General features: G+C 43.7%; 1 protein-coding gene and 1 non-coding gene across 4 annotated transcripts in view; both read right to left on the minus strand.

The window, feature by feature from the left end:
* The window catches only part of HACD4 (3-hydroxyacyl-CoA dehydratase 4), a 535,032-nt gene that overhangs the window by 266,090 nt on the left and 243,437 nt on the right, over positions 1 to 25,505 (minus strand). The window lies entirely within an intron of this gene.
* Positions 7,570 to 7,688, minus strand: LOC128651148 (5S ribosomal RNA). Its single transcript, XR_008401083.1, has one exon. It is a non-coding gene; the product is annotated as a 5S ribosomal RNA (ribosomal RNA).

Consider the following 25,505-nt stretch of genomic DNA (forward strand, 5'->3'; position numbering starts at 1 on the left):
TTTGTTTAAGATCTTTAAGTCCAAGATTGGTCTGAAGGTTCCCTCTTTTTTGGGAACCACAAATAGATTTGAGTAAAATCCTTGTCCCTGTTCCGATCGCGGAACTGAGTGGATCACTCCCATGATTAAGAGGTCTTGTACACATTGTAGAAATGCCTCTCTCTTTACTAGGTTTGTTGATAACCTCGAAAGATGAAACCTCCCTTGTGGAGGAGAGGTTTTGAAATCCAGAAGGTATCCCTGAGATATAATCTTCAACGTCCAGGGATCCTGCACATCTCTTGCCCAAGCCTGGGCGAAGAGAGAAAGTCTGCCCCCCACTAAATCCGTCTCCGGATAGGGGGCCCTGTCTTCATGCTGTCTTAGGGGCGGGAGTAGGCTTTCTGGCCTGCTTGCCCTTGTTCCATGACTGGTTGCCTTTCCAACCCTGTCTGTAACGAGCAGTAGTTCCTTCCTGTTTTGGAGCGGAGGAAGTTGATGCTGCTCCTGCCTTGAAGTTACGAAAGGCACGAAAATTTGGTTTGGCCCTGTCCTGAGGAAGGGCGTGGCCCTTACCTCCCGTAATGTCAGCAATAATTTCCTTCAAGCCGGGCCCGAATAAGGTCTGCCCTTTGAAAGGAATGTTAAGTAGCTTAGACTTGGAAGTTACATCCGCTGACCAGGATTTAAGCCAGAGCGCTCTGCGCGCCTGTATGGCGAATCCGGAATTTTTAGCCGTAAGTTTGGTTAGATGTACTACGGCATCTGAAACAAACGCATTAGCTTGCTTAAGGGTTCTAACTTTGCTCAAAGCCTCATCCAATGGCTCTGTGCGAATCGCCTCTTCCAGAGACTCAAACCAGAATGCCGCTGCAGCCGTGACAGGCGCAATGCATGCAAGAGGCTGCAATATAAAACCCTGTTGAACAAACATTTTCTTAAGATAACCCTCTAATTTTTTATCCATTGTATCTGAGAAAGCACAGCTATCCTCCACCGGGATAGTGGTACGCTTGGCTAAAGTAGAAACTGCTCCCTCCACCTTAGGGATCGTCTGCCATAAGTCTCGTGTGGTGGCGTCTATAGGAAACATTTTTCTAAATATCGGGGGAGGGGAAAAAGGCACACCGGGTCTATCCCACTCCTTACTAACAATTTCTGTAAGTCTTTTTGGTATAGGAAAGACATCAGTACACACCGGTACCGCATAGTATCTATCCAACCTACACAATTTCTCTGGAATTGCCACCGTGTCGCAATCATTCAGAGCCGCTAATACCTCCCCTAGTAACACACGGAGGTTCTCAAGCTTAAATTTAAAATTTGAAATTTCTGAATCCGGTCTCCCCGGATCAGAACCGTCACCGACAGAATGAAGCTCACCGTCCTCATGTTCTGCAAATTGTGACGCAGTATCAGACATGGCTCTCGTGTCATCAGCGCGCTCTGTCCTTAACCCAGAGCTATCGCGCTTGCCCCTTAATTCGGGCATATTATATAATACTTCTTTCATAACATTAGCCATATCATGTAAAGTGATTTGTAAGGGCCTAGATGTACTTGGCGTCTCAATCCTACGCATCTCCCGAGCGGGAGACGCAGGTACTGACACGTGAGGAGAGTTAGGCGGCATAACTTCCCCCTCGTTGCCTGGTTATAGTTTCTCTATTGGTACAGATTTACTTTTATTCAAAGCAATATCAATACAATTGGTACACATCGTTCTATTGGGCTCCACATTGGCTTTTGAACATGATGAACAAACAGTTTCCTCTGAATCAGACATGTTTAAACAGACTTAGCAACGAAACTAGCAAGCTTGGAAATCACTTTCAATAAGTTTACAAGCAATATAAAAAACGCTGCAGCGCTTCAAAAATACAGATATAATTAAACAATTCTTAACAAGAAGTGTATTATTAGCAGAGGATTGCACCCATTAGCAAAAGGATGATTAACCCCTCAATACCCAAAACGGATAAAACGGATATCAATTAAGATTAAACGCTTTTAATCACAGTCAAGCTCTGCTGTGACTGATTACCTCCCTCAAAAATGAATTTTGCAGACCCCTGAGCTCTCTAGAGACGTCCTGGATCAAGGAGGAAGAAGCAGGAAGACTGTGCTAGAATTTTAACTGTGCAACAAGGTGCTAAAACAAGGTACCTCCCACTCCTATCACAACAGTGGGAGCCCTGATATAACGGTTTCCATGCAGAAAATATATGTAAGCCATGTGGAAAAAAATCATGCCCAAAGAGATTTATCACCAAAGTACCTCACAAAAAACGAATAACATGCCAGTAAACGTTTTATTAAACAACAACATTTTCCAATGTCATGCAAAGTTATCACTAAGCCTGCTACCAGTCGCTACCACTGCAGATAAGGCTTAAGTATTATTTCAGTTTTAACAGTATTTTCTCAGTCAAATCCTAGTCCCTAGAAAATAACTTGACTGCGCATACATTTATCAGCCTGATACCAGTTGCCACTACTGCATTTAAGACTGTACTTACATCATACGGTAACAGCAGTATTTTCTTAGTCAATTCCATTCCCAGAAAATAAAGTACTGCACATACCTCATTTGCGGAGGACCCCGCATGCTATTCCCAGTTTCTGAAGTTACCCCACTCCTCAGAATGTCGAGAACAGCCAGTGGATCTTAGTTACGCCTGCTAAGATCATAGAAAAAAAACGGAGGCAGTTTCTTCTTCCAAATACTGCCTGAGATAGAAAAACAGCACACTCCGGTGCCATTTAAAATAACAAACTTTTGATTGAAGAATAGTTAAGTAAAAACTCCAGCTCCTCTCGCGACCTCCTTCTTTGTTGAGGGTTGCAAGAGAATGACTGGATATGACATGTGAGGGGAGGAGCTATATAGCAGCTCTGCTTGGTTGATCCTCTTGCAACTTCCTGTTGGGAAGGAGAATATATCCCATAAGTAATGGATGACCCGTGGACTGAACACGCTACAAGAGAAATAAATTTATCAGGTAAGCATAAATTATGTTATTTTGTCTGTTTATATCCCCCCCCCCTTTTTTCCCCTCTCTCCTTCTCTTTCCCCTCTCTCAAGAGAAAAAGGGACTTTACCAATTAGTCCCCCTAATACCCTATGCTCAAGGAACCCGGCCATACATAACATGAGACTCAGATACATTAAAAAAAAATTCTGCCTCTTTGGCAGAGTCAAAAAAGTATGTGTGGTTATTTAGGCACAGTTTCAGCCTAGCTGGGTACAATAAGGTTGCTCGGAGACCCTGATTTATAAATTTTGTGCACATTGGAGCTAATTTCCTCCTCTTTACAGCAGTCTCTGCAGAATAGTCCTGAAACAACAGGATTTTTGCATCTCCTAAACATATGGACTGGTGTTTGCAAAAGGACTGTAGTAATGTAAATGTATTTTGGAAATGTAAGACCTTGGCTATAATTGGCCTAGGTCTCACATTCATTTTGCCCGATATAGGTGGTCCTATCCTGTGCACCCTTTCTAAAACTATTTGGGGGTAAAACTCAGGGATCTGTAAGAGCTGTGGTAGTGTTAGTGTTAGCAATTTGTTCAAGTCCTCGTATTGCTTCTCTTCTAGGACCCCTATAATTCTAAAATTGTTCCTTCTTGAACAATTCTCTAAATCTTCTAATTTACTCTGAAGTTTGAGAAGGTTAGTATTTGTGGCTTCTAGTTTAAGGTTATGACCCATAGTAATATCTTTAAGATTCAAAATTCTTTGTCCTGCCTCAGAACATGTAATTAAACATCTTTCCAATTTACTTTTATCATCAAATTTGCTGTGTTCTCTTTGTATTCTTTGTTGAAAGCTAAACCTAGGTAGGCTCATATGCTAATTTCTAAGCCCTTGAAGGCCGCCTCTCAATACTTTTTGACAGTTTCTCACAGTTAGACACTGCTGGTTCATGTGTGTCATATAGATAACATTGTGTTTACACCTGTGGAGTTATTTGTGAGTCAGAACTGATTGGCTAAAATTGATAACTGTCAAAAGAACTGAGATAAGGGGGCAATCTGCAAAAGGGTTAGATACAAGGTAATCACAGAGGTAAAAAACATAATTTATGCTTACCTGATAAATTCCTTTCTTCTGTAGTGTGATCAGTCCACGGGTCATCATTACTTCTGGGATATTAACTGCTCCCCTACAGGAAGTGCAAGAGGATTCACCCAGCAGAGCTGCATATAGCTCCTCCCCTCTACGTCACTCCCAGTCATTCGACCAAGGACCAACGAGAAAGGAAAAGCCAAGGGTGAAGTGGTGACTGGAGTATAAATTAAAAAATATTTACCTGCCTTAAAAACAGGGCGGGCCGTGGACTGATCACACTACAGAAGAAAGGAATTTATCAGGTAAGCATAAATTATGTTTTCTTCTGTTAAGTGTGATCAGTCCACGGGTCATCATTACTTCTGGGATACCAATACCAAAGCAAAAGTACACGGATGACGGGAGGGATAGGCAGACTCTTTATACAGAAGGAACCACTGCCTGAAGAACCTTTCTCCCAAAAATAGCCTCCGATGAAGCAAAGGTGTCAAATTTGTAAAATTTGGAAAAAGTATGAAGCGAAGACCAAGTTGCAGCCTTGCAAATCTGTTCAACAGAGGCCTCATTCTTGAAGGCCCAAGTGGAAGCCACAGCTCTAGTAGAATGAGCTGTAATTCTTTCAGGGGGCTGCTGTCCAGCAGTCTCATAAGCTAAACGAATTATGCTACGAAGCCAAAAAGAAAGAGAGGTAGCGGAAGCTTTTTGACCTCTCCTCTGCCCAGAGTAAATGACAAACAGAGAAGACGTTTGTCGGAATTCCTTAGTTGCCTGCAAGTAAAATTTTAGAGCCCGGACTACATCCAGGTTGTGCAGTAGACGTTCCTTCTTTGAAGAAGGATTTGGGCATAAAGAAGGAACAACAATCTCTTGATTGATATTCCTGTTAGTAACTACCTTAGGTAAGAACCCAGGTTTAGTACGCAGGACTACCTTATCCGAATGAAAAATCAAATAAGGAGAATCACAATGTAAGGCTGATAATTCAGAGACTCTTCGAGCCGAGGAAATAGCCATTAAAAATAGAACTTTCCAAGATAACAACTTTATATCAATGGAATGAAGGGGTTCAAACGGAACGCCCTGTAAAACATTAAGAACAAGGTTTAAACTCCATGGTGGAGCAACAGTTTTAAACACAGGCTTAATCCTGGCCAAAGCCTGACAAAAAGCCTGGACGTCAGGAACTTCTGACAGACGTTTGTGTAACAGAATGGACAGAGCTGAGATCTGTCCCTTTAATGAACTAGCAGATAAACCCTTTTCTAAACCTTCTTGTAGAAAAGACAATATCCTAGGAATCCTAACCTTACTCCAAGAGTAACCTTTGGATTCACACCAATGTAGGTATTTACGCCATATCTTATGGTAAATCTTTCTGGTAACAGGTTTCCTAGTCTGTATTAAGGTACTAATAACTGACTCAGAAAACCCACGTCTTGATAAAATTAAGCGTTCAATTTCCAAGCAGTCAGCTTCAGAGAAGTTAGATTTTGATGTTTGAAGGGACCCTGTATCAGAAGGTCCTGTTTCAGAGGTAGAGACCAAGGCGGACAGGATGACATGTCCACCAGGTCTGCATACCAAGTCCTGCGTGGCCACGCAGGTGCTATTAGAATCACTGATGCTCTCTCTTGTTTGATTCTGGCTATCAATCGAGGAAGCAACGGGAAGGGTGGAAACACGTAAGCCATCCTGAAGTCCCAAGGTGCTGTCAGAGCATCTATCAGGACTGCTCCTGGATCCCTGGATCTGGACCCGTAACGAGGAAGCTTGGCGTTCTGTCGAGACGCCATGAGATCTATCTCTGGTTTGCCCCAACGTCGAAGTATTTGGGCAAAGACCTCCGGATGAAGTTCCCACTCCCACGGATGAAAAGTCTAACGACTTAAGAAATCCGCCTCCCAGTTCTCCACTCCCGGGATGTGGATTGCTGACAGGTGGCAAGAGTGAGACTCTGCCCAGCGAATTATCTTTGATACTTCCATCATAGCTAGGGAGCTTCTTGTCCCTCCCTGATGGTTGATGTAAGCTACAGTCGTGATGTTGTCCGACTGAAACCTGATGAACCCCCGAGTTGTCAACTGGGGCCAAGCCAGGAGGGCATTGAGAACTGCTCTCAATTCCAGAATGTTTATTGGCAGGAGACTCTCCTCCTGACTCCATAGTCCCTGAGCCTTCAGGGAATTCCAGACGGCACCCCAACCTAGAAGGCTGGCGTCTGTTGTTACAATTGTCCAGTCTGGTCTGCTGAATGGCATCCCCCTGGACAGGTGTGGCCGAGAAAGCCACCATAGAAGAGAATTTCTGGTCTCTTGATCCAGATTCAGAGAAGGGGATACGTCTGAGTAATCCCCATTCCACTGACCTAGCATGCACAGTTGCAGTGGTCTGAGGTGTAAGCGTGCAAAGGGTACTATGTCCATTGCCGCTACCATTAAGCCGATTACCTCCATATATTGAGCCACTGACGGGTGTTGAATGGAATGAAGAGTGCGGCAAGCACTTTGAAGTCTTGATAGCCTGTCCTCTGTCAGGTAAATCTTCATTTCTACAGAATCTATAAGAGTCCCCAGGAAGGGAACTCTTGTGAGTGGAACGAGTGAACTTTTCTTTTCGTTCACCTTCCATCCATGTGACCTTAGAAATGCCAGCACTAACTCTGTATGAGATTTGGCAGTTTGAAAGCTTGAAGCTTGTATCAGAATGTCGTCTAGGTATGGAGCTACCGAGATTCCCCGCGGTCTTAGTACCGCCAGAAGAGCACCCAGAACCTTTGTGAAGATTCTTGGCGCTGTAGCCAATCCGAATGGAAGAGCCACAAACTGGTAATGCCTGTCTAGGAAGGCAAACCTTAGGTACCGGTAATGATCTTTGTGAATCGGTATGTGCAGGTAAGCATCTTTTAAATCTACAGTGGTCATGTACTGACCCTCTTGGATCATAGGTAAAATTGTCCGAATAGTCTCCATCTTGAACGATGGAAATCTTAGGAATTTGTTTAGGATCTTTAAGTCCAGGATTGGTCTGAAAGTTCCCTCTTTTTTGGGAACCACAAACAGATTTGAGTAAAACCCCTGTCCCTGTTCCGATCGTGGAACTGGATGGATTACTCCCATTAACAAGAGCTCTTGTACGCAGCGTAGAAAAGCCTCTTTCTTTGTCTGGATTGTTGACAATCTTGACAGATGAAATCTCTCTCTTGGAGGAGAGTATTTGAAGTCCAGAAGGTATCCCTGAGATATTATCTCTAGCGCCCAGGGATCCTGAACATCTCTTGCCCAAGCCTGGGCGAAGAGAGAAAGTCTGCCCCCCACTAGATCCGATCCCGGATCGGGGGCCCTCAATTCATGCTGTTTTGGGGGCAGCAGCAGGTTTCCTAGTCTGCTTGCCCTTGTTCCAGGACTGGTTAGGTTTCCAGCCTTGTCTGTAGCGAGCAACAGCTCCTTCCTGTTTTGGTGCAGAGGAAGTTGATGCTGCTCCTGCTTTGAAATTATGAAAGGAACGAAAACTAGACTGAAGCCTACCGCACCCGGTGTTCCAAGGTGGTCCCCCATCCAGGTACTGACCAAGCCTGACCCTGCTTAACTTCCGAGATCAGACGGGATCGGGTGCATTCAGAGTAGTATGGCGGTAGGTCGCCCCTCCCCCACACACACAGCAGTGAGGGAGAACAGAAACTGACAGAAAAAACAGATTTAAGCAACTGCCAAGTGGAAAAATAGTGCCCAAACATTTATTCACACAGTACCTCAGCAAATGAAAACGATTTTACATTCCAGCAAAAACGTTAAACATAATCTCTAGTTATTAAACAGCTTTATGTCTTTCTTACAGTGTAATTCTAGTGAAGTACCATTCTCCCAGAATACTGAAGTGTAAAGTATACATACATGACATTATATCGGTATGGCAGGATTTTCTCATCAATTCCATTGTCAGAAAATAAAAACTGCTACATACCTCTATGCAGATTCATCTGCCCGCTGTCCCCTGATCTGAAGTTTACCTCACTCCTCAGATGGCCGAGAACAGCAATATGATCTTAACTACTCCGGCTAAAATCATAGCAAAACTCTGGTAGATTCTTCCTCAAACTCTGCCAGAGAGGTAATAACACACTCCGGTGCTATTTTAAAATAACAAACTTTTGATTGAAGATATAAAACTAAGTATAATCACCATAGTCCTCTCACACGACCTATCTAGTTGCTGGGTGCAAGAGAATGACTGGGAGTGACGTAGAGGGGAGGAGCTATATGCAGCTCTGCTGGGTGAATCCTCTTGCACTTCCTGTAGGGGAGCAGTTAATATCCCAGAAGTAATGATGACCCGTGGACTGATCACACTTAACAGAAGAAGTATATTAATATAACCTTGTTGGTTATGCAAAACTGGGGAATGGTAAATAAATGGATTATCTATGTTTTTAAACAATAACAATGTTCAAGTAGACTGTCCCTTTAACCCCTTAACGACCGAGGACGTGTCAGGCACGTCCTACAAAAAACAGTCATTAACGGCCAAGGACGGCCTGGCCCGTCTTCTGGGGTTTCAAGCACTGGAAGCGATTGTGATCCCTTCCAGCCGCTTTCTGGGTATTGCAGCGATGCCTCGATGTTCAGGCATCGTGCAATACCCTTTGCTAAGCAACCGGTCAGCGATGGTGCAGATCGTTGGTGGCATGGGAGGGATAGCAGGGAGGCGGGTGGGCGGCCCATCACTGGAGGGCGGGAGGGGGTGTGAGAGGGACAAGAGGGGGTGGGGCCACTATGCTACAGAAAGGAATCTTAGTGCATGGGAAGGAATGAGAGGGGGATAATAGTTGGGAAAGTGACCTGGGAGGAGGTAGGGGGGTAGGAAAATGAGTGGGGGCACAGCTACACTATGGAAAACATAAATTATGCTTACCTGATTATTTTATTTCCATCGTGGGAAGGAGAGTCCACGGCTTCAATCATTACTTTTGGGAATTAAGAACCTGGCCACCAGGAGAAGGCAAAGACACCCCAATCCACGGCTTAAATACCTCCCCCACTCCCCTCATCCCCCAGTCATTCTGCCGAGGGAACAAGGAACAGTAGGAGAAATATCAGGGTATAAATGGTGCCTGAAGATAAATAAAATTTAGGTCCGCCCACCGGAGTTACGGGCGGGAGCCGTGGACTCTCCTCCCCATGATGGAAATAAAATTATCAGGTAAGCATTAGGGCTGCAACTAACAATTATTTTCATAATCTATTAGTTGGTCGATTTATTTTTTCGATTAATCGATTCATCGGTTAAAAAAAAAACTATATAAAAACACAAAAAATAAATAAAAAACAGAATTTATGTTTACCTGATAAATTACTTTCTCCAACGGTGTGTCCGGTCCACGGCGTCATCCTTACTTGTGGGATATTCTCTTCCCCAACAGGAAATGGCAAAGAGCCCAGCAAAGCTGGTCACATGATCCCTCCTAGGCTCCGCCTACCCCAGTCATTCGACCGACGTTAAGGAGGAATATTTGCATAGGAGAAACCATATGATACCGTGGTGACTGTAGTTAAAGAAAATAAATTATCAGACCTGATTAAAAAACCAGGGCGGGCCGTGGACCGGACACACTGTTGGAGAAAGTAATTTATCAGGTAAACATAAATTCTGTTTTCTCCAACATAGGTGTGTCCGGTCCACGGCGTCATCCTTACTTGTGGGAACCAATACCAAAGCTTTAGGACACGGATGAAGGGAGGGAGCAAATCAGGTCACCTGAATGGAAGGCACCACGGCTTGCAAAACCTTTCTCCCAAAAACAGCCTCAGAAGAAGCAAAAGTATCAAACTTGTAAAATTTGGTAAAAGTGTGCAGTGAAGACCAAGTCGCTGCCCTACATATCTGATCAACAGAAGCCTCGTTCTTGAAGGCCCATGTGGAAGCCACAGCCCTAGTGGAATGAGCTGTGATTCTTTCAGGAGGCTGCCGTCCGGCAGTCTCGTAAGCCAATCTGATGATGCTTTAATCCAAAAAGAGAGAGAGGTAGAAGTTGCTTTTTGACCTCTCCTTTTACCAGAATAAACAACAAACAAGGAAGATGTTTGTCTAAAATCCTTTGTAGCATCTAAATAGAATTTTAGAGCGCGAACAACATCCAAATTGTGCAACAAACGTTCCTTCTTCGAAACAGGTTTCGGACACAAAGAAGGTACGACTATCTCCTGGTTAATGTTTTTGTTAGAAACAACTTTTGGAAGAAAACCAGGTTTAGTACGTAAAACCACCTTATCTGCATGGAACACCAGATAAGGAGGAGAACACTGCAGAGCAGATAATTCTGAAACTCTTCTAGCAGAAGAAATTGCAACCAAAAACAAAACTTTCCAAGATAATAACTTAATATCAACGGAATGTAAGGGTTCAAACGGAACCCCCTGAAGAACTGAAAGAACTAAGTTGAGACTCCAAGGAGGAGTCAAAGGTTTGTAAACAGGCTTGATTCTAACCAGAGCCTGAACAAAGGCTTGAACATCTGGCACAGCTGCCAGCTTTTTGTGAAGTAACACAGACAAGGCAGAAATCTGTCCCTTCAAGGAACTTGCAGATAACCCTTTCTCCAATCCTTCTTGGAGAAAAGATAGAATCTTAGGAATCTTTACCTTGTCCCAGGGGAATCCTTTAGATTCACACCAACAGATATATTTTTTCCATATTTTGTGGTAAATTTTTCTAGTTACAGGCTTTCTGGCCTGAACAAGAGCATCAATAACAGAATCTGAGAACCCTCGTTTTGATAAAATCAAGCGTTCAATCTCCAAGCAGTCAGCTGGAGTGAGACCAGATTCGGATGTTCGAACGGACCTTGAACAAGAAGGTCTCGTCTCAAAGGTAGCTTCCATGGTGGAGCCGATGACATATTCACCAGATCTGCATACCAAGTCCTGCGTGGCCACGCAGGAGCTATCAAGATCACCGACGCCCTCTCCTGATGGATCCTGGCTACCAGCCTGGGGATGAGAGGAAACGGCGGGAATACATAAGCTAGTTTGAAGGTCCAAGGTGCTACTAGTGCATCTACTAGAGTCGCCTTGGGATCCCTGGATCTGGACCCGTAGCAAGGAACCTTGAAGTTCTGACGCGAGGCCATCAGATCCATGTCTGGAATGCCCCACAGTAGAGTGATTTGGGCAAAGATTTCCGGATGGAGTTCCCACTCCCCCGGATGCAATGTCTGACGACTCAGAAAATCCGCTTCCCAATTTTCCACTCCTGGGATGTGGATTGCAGACAGGTGGCAGGAGCGAGTCTCCGCCCATTGAATGATTTTGGTCACTTCTTCCATCGCCAGGGAACTCCTTGTTCCCCCCTGATGGTTGATGTACGCAACAGTCGTCATGTTGTCTGATTGAAACCGTATGAACTTGGCCTTCGCTAGCTGAGGCCAAGCCTTGAGAGCATTGAATATCGCTCTCAGTTCCAGAATATTTATCGGTAGAAGAGATTCTTCCCGAGACCAAAGACCCTGAGCTTTCAGGGATCCCCAGACCGCGCCCCAGCCCATCAGACTGGCGTCGGTCGTGACAATGACCCACTTTGGTCTGCGGAAGGTCATCCCTTGTGACAGGTTGTCCAGGGACAGCCACCAACGGAGTGAGTCTCTGGTCCTCTGATTTACTTGTATCTTCGGAGACAAGTCTGTATAGTCCCCATTCCACTGACTGAGCATGCACAGTTGTAATGGTCTTAGATGAATGCGCGCAAAAGGAACTATGTCCATTGCCGCTACCATCAAACCTATTACTTCCATGCACTGCGCTATGGAAGGAAGAGGAACGGAATGAAGTGTCCGACAAGAGTTTAGAAGTTTTGTTTTTCTGGCCTCTGTCAGAAAAATCCTCATTTCTAAGGAGTCTATAATTGTTCCCAAGAAGGGAACCCTTGTCGACGGAGATAGAGAACTCTTTTCCACGTTCACTTTCCATCCGTGAGATCTGAGAAAGGCCAGGACTATGTCCGTGTGAGCCTTTGCTTGAGGAAGGGACGACGCTTGAATCAGAATGTCGTCCAAGTAAGGTACTACTGCAATGCCCCTTGGTCTTAGCACCGCTAGAAGGGACCCTAGTACCCTTGTGAAAATCCTTGGAGCAGTGGCTAATCCGAAGGGAAGCGCCACGAACTGGTAATGCTTGTCCAGGAATGCGAACCTTAGGAACCGATGATGTTCCTTGTGGATAGGAATATGTAGATACGCATCCTTTAAATCCACCGTGGTCATGAATTGACCTTCCTGGATGGAAGGAAGAATTGTTCGAATGGTTTCCATCTTGAACGATGGAACCTTGAGAAACTTGTTTAAGATCTTGAGATCTAAGATTGGCCTGAACGTTCCCTCTTTTTTGGGAACTATGAACAGATTGGAGTAGAACCCCATCCCTTGTTCTCCTAATGGAACAGGATGAATCACTCCCATTTTTAGCAGGTCTTCTACACAATGTAAGAATGCCTGTCTTTTTATGTGGTCTGAAGACAATTGAGACCTGTGGAACCTCCCCCTTGGGGGAAGCCCCTTGGATTCCAGAAGATAACCTTGGGAGACTATTTCTAGTGCCCAAGGATCCAGAACATCTCTTGCCCAAGCCTGAGCGAAGAGAGAGAGTCTGCCCCCCACCAGATCCGGTCCCGGATCGGGGGCCAACATTTCATGCTGTCTTGGTAGCAGTGGCAGGTTTCTTGGCCTGCTTTCCCTTGTTCCAGCCTTGCATTGGTCTCCAGGCTGGCTTGGCTTGAGAAGTATTACCCTCTTGCTTAGAGGACGTAGCACTTGGGGCTGGTCCGTTTCTACGAAAGGGACGAAAATTAGGTTTATTTTTGGCCTTGAAAGACCTATCCTGAGGAAGGGCGTGGCCCTTACCCCCAGTGATATCAGAGATAATCTCTTTCAAGTCAGGGCCAAACAGCGTTTTCCCCTTGAAAGGAATGTTAAGTAGTTTGTTCTTGGAAGACGCATCCGCTGACCAAGATTTCAACCAAAGCGCTCTGCGCGCCACAATAGCAAACCCAGAATTTTTCGCCGCTAACCTAGCCAATTGCAAAGTGGCGTCTAGGGTGAAAGAATTAGCCAATTTGAGAGCACGGATTCTGTCCATAATCTCCTCATAAGGAGGAGAATCACTATCGATCGCCTTAACTAGTTCATCGAACCAGAAACACGCGGCTGTAGTGACAGGGACAATGCATGAAATTGGTTGTAGAAGGTAACCTTGCTGAACAAACATCTTTTTAAGCAAACCTTCTAATTTTTTATCCATAGGATCTTTGAAAGCACAACTATCTTCTATGGGTATAGTGGTGCGTTTGTTTAAAGTAGAAACCGCTTCCCTCGACCTTGGGGACTGTCTGCCATAAGTCCTTTCTGGGGTCGACCATAGGAAACAATTTTTTAAATATGGGGGGAGGGACGAAAGGTATGCCGGGCCTTTCCCATTCTTTGTTTACAATGTCCGCCACCCGCTTGGGTATAGGAAAAGCTTCTGGGAGCCCCGGGACCTCTAGGAACTTGTCCATTTTACATAGTTTCTCTGGAATGATCAAATTCTCACAATCATCCAGAGTGGATAATACCTCCTTAAGCAGAGCGCGGAGATGTTCCAACTTAAATTTAAATGTAATCACATCGGGTTCAGCTTGTTGAGAAATTTTCCCTGAATCTGAAATTTCTCCCTCAGACAAAACCTCCCTGGCCCCCTCAGACTGGTGTAGGGGCATTTCAGAACCATTATCATCAGCGTCCTCATGCTCTTCAGTATCTAAAACAGAGCAGTCGCGCTTACGCTGATAAGTGGGCATTTTGGCTAAAATGTTTTTGATAGAATTATCCATTACAGCCGTTAATTGTTGCATAGTAAGGAGTATTGGCGCGCTAGATGTACTAGGGGCCTCCTGAGTGGGCAAGACTCGTGTAGACGAAGGAGGGAATGATGCAGTACCATGCTTACTCCCCTCACTTGAGGAATCATCTTGGGCATCATTTTCAGTGTCACATAAATCACATTTATTTAAATGAGAAGGAACCCTGGCTTCCCCACATTCAGAACACAGTCTATCTGGTAGTTCAGACATGTTAAACAGGCATAAACTTGATAACAAAGTACAAAAAACGTTTTAAAATAAAACCGTTACTGTCACTTTAAATTTTAAACTGAACACACTTTATTACTGCAATTGCGAAAAAGTATGAAGGAATTGTTCAAAATGCACCAAAATTTCACCACAGTGTCTTAAAGCCTTAAAAGTATTGCACACCAAACTTGGAAGCTTTAACCCTTAAAATAACGGAACCGGAGCCGTTTTTAACTTTAACCCCTTTACAGTCCCTGGTATCTGCTTTGCTGAGACCCAACCAAGCCCAAAGGGGAATACGATACCAAATGATGCCTTCAGAAAGTCTTTTCTATGTATCAGAGCTCCTCATACATGCGACTGCATGTCATGCCTCTCAAAAACAAGTGCGCAATACCGGCGCGAAAATGAGGCTCTGCCTATGATTAGGGAAAGCCCCTAAGAATAAGGTGTCTAAAACAGTGCCTGCCGATATTATTTTATCAAAATACCCAGATTAAATGATTCCTCAAGGCTAAATATGTGTAATATATGAATCGATTTAGCCCAGAAAAAGTCTACAGTCTTAATAAGCCCTTGTGAAGCCCTTATTTACTTGCTGAAAAAACATGGCTTACCGGATCCCATAGGGAAAATGACAGCTTCCAGCATTACATCGTCTTGTTAGAATGTGTCATACCTCAAGCAGCAAAAGACTGCTCACTGTTCCCCCAACTGAAGTTAATTCCTCTCAACAGTCCTGTGTGGAACAGCCATGGATTTTAGTAACGGTTGCTAAAATCATTTTCCTCTTACAAACAGAAATCTTCATCTCTTTTCTGTTTCAGAGTAAATAGTACATACCAGCACTATTTTAAAATAACAAACTCTTGATTGAATAATAAAAACTACAGTTAAACACTAAAAAACTCTAAGCCATCTCCGTGGAGATGTTGCCTGTACAACGGCAAAGAGAATGACTGGGGTAGGCGGAGCCTAGGAGGGATCATGTGACCAGCTTTGCTGGGCTCTTTGCCATTTCCTGTTGGGGAAGAGAATATCCCACAAGTAAGGATGACGCCGTGGACCGGACACACCTATGTTGGAGAAATATTATTAGAGCAGATGTGGACTGGTTTCAACTTCAACCTTTCTCTCTCCGCTGCCGGTTCCAGAAAACGAAAAACTAAATGACTTATTTTTCCCAAAATTATTGTAAAAATAGTTTAGGTTTATATGGGATGTCATCATGATTATGCTCCCAGTGGGGTTGTAACAAACAGAGAGGTACTAAAATGTTCTTTTTCAATTTTCTGATTTTCTCTACTCTAAGTATTGGTCTCTGCAAGTAAACAGTGAGAAATAAATTAAGGATTCTTGGTCTTTCTAAAAGCTAAGCACATTTTATTGGGTTGTAAGTATAATTAACAGGAACTGCTATATACAAATATAAACCTAATGTATAATCTTCCTTCCTTACATGTTAAACTCTGCAGGTGGTATTAGTAATTGGAAATACATGGGAAATTACTACTTTTTACAGTACATTGCAATTTATTTGGTGCTTTAAAACAAATATGATTATCTGGCTCAATCAGGGAGATTTTCTCCCCTAACAGATGTGGGACAGAAAATGGAATGGACATGATTTCTGTGTATGTGTCTCTGTGAGAGCTGGAAATTGGAGTAGCAATTAGTATGGTTGGTCTGTAGAGTACCAGACAAATGTGCAGACCAAATGCTCCCCCGCTAGACTACCAGGGAGGGAATATTATTTTTGTTTAAATTTATTGCAGGATCTGCAAGCCATTCAGCCAAGCCCAATATATATTAATTTTATTTTAAACAAAAAAGGTAACTTCCTAAGCGCTGGAATTATTTTTTTTTATTTACTTTTTAGCTTCCTACTTTAAAGAGCTGTGTGAGAGAGAAAGGCACACACTGTGTTAAAAGCTTAGGCCTAAACATAGGAAAAATGTTGCAAACTTATGTGCTAACTTAGTGACCGGCATCTGCAGGCACCATGTTATATTTCTGAGAGAAAAATAAACATGGTACCTGCAGATGTTGGTCACTAAGTTAGCACATAAGTTTGCAAACTTTTTCCTATGTTTAGGCCTAAGCTTTTAACACAGCGTGTGCCGTTCCCTCACACAGTTCTTTACCTTGACAGCACTCCCAAGTCTCGCTGCTGTGTGCTAGCAAGCACTATAAGCATCCTGAGCCGCCCTGCGGGCTGAGTGTGATCTAAGACGGCTTGAGTGTGCAGGATAAGTCACTGATGCCCAATCTACACAGCCCTTCCCAACAAAAGGCTGCACTCTTACAGGACCGATCTGACACGCTGCAGCCTGCATGTGTATTAAGCAAGTAAACTAAGTTAAATAACCGGTGGGAGACCTACCTTAGAACAGCGCAGCGTGAGCAAAGTGAACTATCCCACGGCGCATATTCCTCTCTTCCTCATTCTACACACATGCACGCTGCAAGCAGCCCAACTAATCGACTGACCAACTAATCGATAATGAAAATCGTTGATTAGTTGTTTCAGCCCTAGTATGCATAATTTATTTTTTCCATCTAAAGGGGAGGAGAGTCTACGGCTTCATTCATTACTTTTGGGAAACACATACCCAAGCTTTAGAGGACACTGAATGAAACCGGGAGGATAAAAATGCGGACCCTAATTGGAGGGCACAACAGCCTGCAAAACCTTTCTCCCCAAAACAGCTTCCGCAGAAGCAAAAACGTCAAATTTATAAAACTTTGTAAAAGTGTGTAAGGACCAGATAGCCGCCTTACAAATCTGCTCCATAGAGGCCTCATTCTTGAAGGCCCAAGACGAAGCCACAGCTCTAGCTGAATCAGCCGTGATCCTCTGAGGAGGCTTATGTCCCGCTGTCTCATAGGCCAAACGAATCATGCTCCTCACCCAAAAGGACAAAGAAGTAGAAGAGGCCCTCTGCCCCTTGCACTTCCCGGAATACACCACAAAAAGAGATGTAGACTGTCTGAAATCCTTCGTAGCCTGAATATAGAACTTTAAGGCCCAAACCACATCCAGATTATGAAGTAACCTTTCCTTAGAAGAAGAAGGGTTAGGACACAAAGAAGGAACAATTATTTCCTGATTGATGTTACGGTTAGACACCAACTTGGGAAGAAACCCCAAACCAGTGCGAAGAACAGCCTTAGTCGCATGAAAGATCAGATAAGGAGGTTTAAATTGCATGGCAGCCAGCTCAGATACTCTGCGTGCCGATGCATTGGCCAACAGAAAGAGTACCTTCCAGGACAAAATCTAAACGAAACCCTCTGCAATACCTTCAGGACCAAGTTTAAGCACCATGGGTGAGCAGACTGCCTAAGGACGAGCCTGATTCTAGACAAAGCCTGAACAAAAGATTGAATGTCAGGAAGCTCAGCGAGTCTCCTGTGCAACAAGACTGATAAAGCCGAAATCTGTCCCTTTAACCTCTTAAGGACATATGACGGAATTTTTCCGTCATAAAACTATTGCGCAAACTGAAAGCTGTGTCCTTAAAGGGTTAAGGAACTGGTGGCAAGACCCTTCTCCAAATCTTCTTGGAGAAAAGACAGAATCATGGATACCTTCACCTTGTGCCAAGGATATCCATGTTTCTCACACCAGGACAAGTAAAGTACTCCACACCTTATGGTAGATGCGCCAAGTGACTGGCTTTCTTGCCTAAACTAGTGTCAATCACACTTTCAGAAAACCCTCTCTTGGCTAAAACTAAGTATTCAATCTTCACGCAGTCAGCCTTAGAGAAACAAGATTTTAATGTTGAAAGGGACCCTGTTCCAGCAGATCCCTGCGACAGGGTAACCTCCATGGTGGAGAGGATGACATTCCCACCAGATCCGTAAACCACGTCCTCCGCGGTCACAAAGGAGCAATCAGGATGGCTGAAGCTTGCTCCTGCTTGATGCGTGCCACTACACGAGGTAGAAGTGGTAACGGTGGAAAAATGTAAGCTAGGCTGAATCCCCAAGGCACCACTAAGGCATCTATCAGCTCTGCCTGGGGATCCCTCGACCCGTATCGGGTAGCTTGCAATTGAGACTGGACACCATGAGATCTATCTCCGGCATTCCCCATCTGAGACAAATCTCCGCAAACACTTCGGAGTGAAGAGACCATTCCCCTGGATGGAAGGATTGCCTGCTGATAAAGTCCGCTTCCCAGTTGTCCACACCTGGAATGTGGATCGCTGAGAGCGAGCAGCTGTGGGACTCCGCCCACTCCAAAATCCGAGACACCTCCCTTATTGCTAGGGAGCTCCTCGTTCCCCCCTGGTGGTTGATGTAAGCCACCAAGGTAATGTTGTCGGTCTGGAATATGATGAAGCTGAACGACCCAAGAGGAGGCCATGCCCATTGTAGATTGCTCGAAGTTCCAGAATATTTATCGGAAGGAGAGACTCCTCCCGGGTCCAATTTCCTTATGCCAATCTGGCACCCCAAACAGCTCCCCATCCTGCCAGACTTGCGTCCGTGGTCACAATGTCCCAGGACGGTCTCAGGAAGGATGTCCCCAGGGACAGAAGCTCCGGACAGATCCACCAAGATAGGGAGTCCCTCGTCCGTGTATCCATGGATATCCGCTGTGATAGATCTGAATGATCGCTGTTCCACTGTCTCAACATGCACAATTGAAGAGGTCTGAGATGGAACCTGGCGAAAGGGATGACGTCTATGCTGGAAACCATGAGCCCGATTATCTCCATACACTGAGCCACCGAAGGGCTTGAGTAAGACTGAAGGGCAAGACAGGTGGACGCAATCTTCCTGCATCGTTGATCTGTGAGAAATATTTTCATGGACATAGTCTATTATCGTGCCCAGGAACTCCACCCTGTTGCTGGGAATTAGGGAACTCTTTCCTGAGTTGATCTTTCAACCGTAACATTGGAGCAATAAAAGAAGAAATATGGGAGAAGATGTGCCTAAACACATCAAATCCCATAGGGGGCGCTTCCCACTTAATCCTAAAAGTTACACAAAACAGCATAGACAAAGTGAACAGAGAAAGTCCATATAATCCAGGATGAAAGGCAGCTCTCTGTCAAAGGACGGTCAAATCCTGATACTTGGTGATAGGCAGAGAAAAAAACAGAGGTGCCACAATGGCCTAGTACCACCGACACAGAAGATATTGGTGAAAGAAGCTGGAAATATACTCACAAACTGATCCCCACCGACAATCGTGTCAGATCTGATAATCTCAGCAGGCGATGCCATTTATCTGTATATGGATGGAGAACAAAAACATAATTTATGTAAGAACTTACCTGATAAATTCATTTCTTTCATATTAACAAGAGTCCATGAGCTAGTGACGTATGGGATATACATTCCTACCAGGAGGGGCAAAGTTTCCCAAACCTTAAAATGCCTATAAATACACCCCTCACCACACCCACAAATCAGTTTAACGAATAGCCAAGAAGTGGGGTGATAAGAAAAAAAGTGTGAAGCATATAAAATAAGGAATTGGAATAATTGTGCTTTATACAAAAAAATCATAACCACCACAAAAAAGGGTGGGCCTCATGGACTCTTGTTAATATGAAAGAAATGAATTTATCAGGTAAGTTCTTACATAAATTATGTTTTCTTTCATGTAATTAACAAGAGTCCATGAGCTAGTGACGTATGGGATAATGACTACCCAAGATGTGGATCTTTCCACACAAGAGTCACTAGAGAGGGAGGGATAAAATAAAGACAGCCAATTCCTGCTGAAAATAATCCACACCCAAAATAAAGTTTAACAAAAAACATAAGCAGAAGATTCAAACTGAAACCGCTGCCTGAAGAACTTTTCTACCAAAAACTGCTTCAGAAGAAGAAAATACATCAAAATGGTAGAATTTAGTAAAAGTATGCAAAGAGGACCAAGTTGCTGCTTTGCAGATCTGGTCAACCGAAGCTTCATTCCTAAACGCCCAGGAAGTAGATACTGACCTAGTAGAATGAGCTGTAATTCTTTGAGGCGGAATTTTACCCGACTCAATATAGGCAAGATGAATTAAAGATTTCAACCAAGATGCCAAAGAAATGGCAGAAGCTTTCTGGCCTTTCCTAGAACCGGAAAAGATAACAAATAGACTAGAAGTCTTACGGAAAGATTTCGTAGCTTCAACATAATATTTCAAAGCTCTAACAACATCCAAAGAATGCAATGATTTCTCCTTAGAATTCTTAGGATTAGGACATAATGAAGGAACCACAAAATAACGTCAAAAATGACGCAACTTCCGGCGACACGTATGACGCCGGAAACGGAAAAGAATTTTTGCGCCAAAAAAGTCCGCGCCAAGAATGACACAATAAAATGAAGCATTTTCAGCCCCCGCGAGCCTAACAGCCCACAGGGAAAAAAGTCAAATTTTTGAGGTAAGAAAAAATATGATAATTTAAAGCATAATCCCAAATATGAAACTGACTGTCTGGAAATAAGGAAAGTTGAACATTCTGAGTCAAGGCAAATAAATGTTTGAATACATATATTTAGAACTTTATAAATAAAGTGCCCAACCATAGCTTAGAGTGTCACAGAAAATAAGACTTACTTACCCCAGGACACTCATCTACATGTTTGTAGAAAGCCAAACCAGTACTGAAACGAGAATCAGTAGAGGAAATGGTAAATATAAGAGTATATCGTCGATCTGAAAAGGGAGGTAAGAGATGAATCTCTACGACCGATAACAGAGAACCTTATGAAATAGACCCCGTAGAAGGAGATCACTGCATTCAATAGGCAATACTCTCCTCACATCCCTCTGACATTCACTGCACGCTGAGAGGAAAACCGGGCTCCAACTTGCTGCGGAGCGCATATCAACGTAGAATCTAGCACAAACTTACTTCACCACCTCCCTTGGAGGCAAAGTTTGTAAAACTGATTTGTGGGTGTGGTGAGGGGTGTATTTATAGGCATTTTAAGGTTTGGGAAACTTTGCCCCTCCTGGTAGGAATGTATATCCCATACGTCACTAGCTCATGGACTCTTGTTAATTACATGAAAGAAAAGACCATAGCCCAATACCTGCAACACTTAAACTGAATTTCTCATCAGTTTAGTGAATTGCTTTAATATTAAGCTTCCTATATTTGTGAGTATAAAAGCTATGTTTCAAAAACAGTCAATATTGTATTTGTAGCAGATAGTAATATCAGAACAGTATATTGGAACTGCACTGAAATAGTTTTACCATCGATGCATAATAATAAATCTGGTTATTCAGCATGATACGATTGGTATAAATGCAAAAACATAGATAGTATTTTGAATTGAAGCTGTGAAATGAGAGGGCTGAATTTTGCTTAGATATTCACTTGGAAAGCTGTAAAACACTGTTGACAGAGCTGACAGCTTTTGACTTCCTTTGATTAAAGGTCTGCATGCTGGAGGTTAGGAATCCGGATAAGAGATTATATGATCAGTAGTTGGAGGTGCGTTCAGGATAAGACTGCAAACGAGATAATCACAGGGATACTAGGTATCAGCAGGATCCCTGTGTTCAAGGTAGTCCACAATTTGATTACGATAATTCAAGCAATGAGTTGGAGCTGGACATAACTTTTATAGGCAGGGTTCAGAGGGGGAGGAGAAATAAGCTTAAAGGCACAGTGTAAGTGCCAAATATGACAATACCATATAGTCAGGGGTAAGAAGATAGGAGACAAATGATTGCACTTACAGGATAAAAAGCACCTCCAGGTGCAGTAAGAGCAGACTTGGACTTTACAGCCTCCCAGCTGACTAAACTCCACAGCAAACAATGAGAGATAGTCCATGAAAACTCAGAGTGGTATAACAATGAACACCACCACACCAGCAAGTGTATAAATAAAATCTGAATCTTTATTTATAAAGCAACGCGTTTCTCAGCCTCTTACTGTTACACTTGCTGCTGTGGTGGTGTTCATTGTTATACCACTCTGAGTTTTTGTTGGACTATCTCTCATTGTTTGCTGTGGAGTTCAGTTGGCCCCTTCATGCCAATTTAGTCTCGGCGGGCTTCTTGTTCTGCTTAGACTTGACTGAGCGGGCTTCCAAGTTACCTTGGACTGATCCACTTTTGCAGCAGGCTGCTGGCGCTGGGTCTTGTCTGCGCAAAAGGGATGAAAAGTAGATCCTTTAGACTTCGCCTTCTTATCCTGCGGTAGGAAAGCTCCCTTGCCTCCCATAACCGTGGATATGATCGAATCCAATCCTGGATCGAACAGAATCTTTCCTTGAAAAGGTAGGGACAACAGACTCGACTTAGAGGTCATGTCCGCAGACCAAGACTTTAGCCACAGAGCCCTGCGAGCTAAAAAGGAGAATACTGAAACCTTTGCGTTCAGGCGAATAATTTGCATATTGGTGTCACAAATGAAAGAATTTGCGACCTTCAACACCTTAATCTTATCCTGTATCTCGTCGATAGAAGTCTCCCTCTCGACCATATCACACAGGGATTCACACCAATATGTTGCAGCTCCGGCCACCGCAGCTACAGCCGCTGCCGGTTGAAAAACAAACCCTGTGTGTTGAAACATTTTCCTCAACATGTTTTCCAACTTTTTATCCATGGGCTCTTTAAACGACAAACTACCCTCGAGAGGAATAGTCTTCCACTTCGCGAGCGTAGAGATGGCACCATCCACCTTAGGGACAGCCCCCCACAGCTCGAACTGAAAGTCTGTAACGGGGAACAGTTTCTTAAAGAAACAAGAAGGAAAAACCTAATCGCTCCCATTCATTCTTAATAATATTAGCCATCTTAACAGGGGCCAGGAAGGTCTGAGGCACCACCCTGTCCTCGTATACCTTATCAAGCGTAGGAATCGAAGGTTGCTCCGAAAGTTTTGATTCCGGAACCTCCAGAGTAGCAAGCACTTGCTTCAGCAAAATGCGCAAATTCTCCATTCTAAACTTAAAGTCGCGCTCCTCCGCAGCTGGAGGATGAGATGACACGGACTTCGACCCAGAAGAAGCCTCCTCCGAAGAGTCGGAGTAGGCCTCGTCATCGTATGATGTCTCTGATATTTCCATAGGCGTAGACAACCCCTGGGCCAGGCTGCCATGATATGCCCTATGCTTAGCAGAACGTGGTAAGGCATGGATCACTTTCGATACCACCGTTTGCAGTTGATTTGCAAAATCTGACGGCCAACGAATCTCTCCCGTAGGAGTAATGGTTGGACCCTGGGACGCTACATGTGCACTCGGAGATGAAGGCAAGGAACGCACCTCCCGGGACGGGGAGCCCTCAGAAGTGGGCGGCTCAGTAGTACTAGACATCCCTTTAGTTTTATATGTTGCCATTTTATTAAGGCATGTCGAACATAGTTGAGCAGGCTGATCTACAAGAACCTCCTCACAATAAACACAGGAATGAGACTTTGTTAAAGAGGGAGTTCCCTATAACGCGTCAGAGTCCTCCATAGTTTGCGCTTCTATTATGGACTAGACTAGCTTAAAACACAGGCACCTTTATATCTCCAATGGTCAGGGCACTCACCACCTCCTATGACCCGGACTACAGAAACCGCTTTGTCTCCTATGCCGCTTATCAACAGAGGAAGTGAGAACTTACAGCCGGTCACCTGGGATGCCTCACAGGACCGCCCCTGCCCTAAAGAGAAAGCGCGCCAAAATCGGCCGCTCAACTACTCCCGGAAGTCAACCTGAAGTTCCACCATTGCCAGAGCCACATCTCGCACATAACACAGCAATAACACAATAAACAATATTATGTATAAACCCCCCTGTTCAATAATCCCCACACTAGGAATATTAACCCTTGATTCCATAAGATAAAAGGCGCCACACTGTGACCCTGTCTTCTTTGTTTTCATTATGTATAAAAAAATGAAACGATCTTACCAGAATCAATGCCATGGAACAGGAACACGGCCCTTCAAGTGTGACAGGTAGAAGCATCTCTCCTGACATAGACTTGAGTGCAGAAAGCAGGCAGCGAAACTCGTCAATGCTGATTGCTTGTGGAGCTGTTAATATGAGTCTGAATGGTTTCGCAGAAAGACTCTTCCTGCATCTCCAGACTTTAACTTTCGTCCAGGCTCTCACTGAGAGGTTGACAGGACTACTTAAAATTTCAGTCCCATTCCGAAGAGTACTACCCTCCAAAAGAGACTACTCCGAATCTTCGGCACTTCTCTGCCATCCTCCTGTGACGAAAGGCAAAGAATGACTGGGGGATGAGGGGAGTGGGGGAGGTATTTAAGCCTTTGGCTGGGGTGTCTTTGCCTCCTCCTGGTGGCCAGGTTCTTAATTCCCAAAAGTAATGAATGAAGCCGTGGACTCTCCTCCCCTTTAGATGGAAAAAACGTATTTATATAAAATATATATAAAAAAAGCCAAAAATTATAGCAAAATGGGTACTGGCAGACAGCTGCCAGTACCTAAAATAGCAGCTAATAGGTAGAGGGGGAGGGTTAGAGAGCTGTTTGGGGGGGGGGCAGGGAGGTTGGGAGGTAAGGGGGGATACTTCCCTGCAGAATACATTATATATATATATATATATATATATATATATATATATATATATATATATATATATATATATATATATAAAATATATATATTTATACTGGCAGACCTTTTGGGGAGTGGAGGAGGGAAGATAGCAGTTTGAGAAGTGTCAGAGAGGCATCAGGGGGTGGGGTGTGTCAGGTGGGAGGCTGATCTCTACACTAAAGCTAAAATTAACCCTACAAGCTACCTAATTAACCCCTTCACTGCTGGGCATAATACACGTGTGGTGCTCGGCAGTATTTAGCGGCCTTCTAATTAGCAAAAAGCAATGCCAAAACCATATATGTCTGCTATTTTTGAACAAAGGGGATCCCATAGAAGCATTTACAACCATTGGTGCCATAATTGCACAAGTTGTTTGTAAGTAATTTCAGTGAGAAACCTAAAGTTTGTGAGAAAGTTATTTTTTATTTGATCACATTTGGCGGTGAAGCGGTGGCATGAAATATACCGAAATGGGCCTAGATGAATACTTTGGGTTGTCTACTAAAAAAAAATATATATATAAGTGTCAAGGCATATTCAGGGATTACTGACAGATATCAGTGTTACAATGTAACTATCGATAATTTTTAAAAAAAAAAGTGGTTTGGAAATAGCAAAGTGCTACTTGTACTTATTGCCCTATAACTTGCAAAAAAAGCAAAGAACATGTGAAAATTGGGTATTTCTAAACTCAGGACAAAATTTAGAAACTATTTAGCATGGGTGTTTTTGGTGGTTGTAGATGTGTAACAGATTCTGGGGGTAAAAGTTAGAAAAAGTGTGTTTTTTTCAATTTTTTCATCATATTTTATAAA

This window comes from Bombina bombina, chromosome 2 (assembly GCF_027579735.1).
Source record: "Bombina bombina isolate aBomBom1 chromosome 2, aBomBom1.pri, whole genome shotgun sequence".
NCBI lineage: Eukaryota > Metazoa > Chordata > Amphibia > Anura > Bombinatoridae > Bombina > Bombina bombina.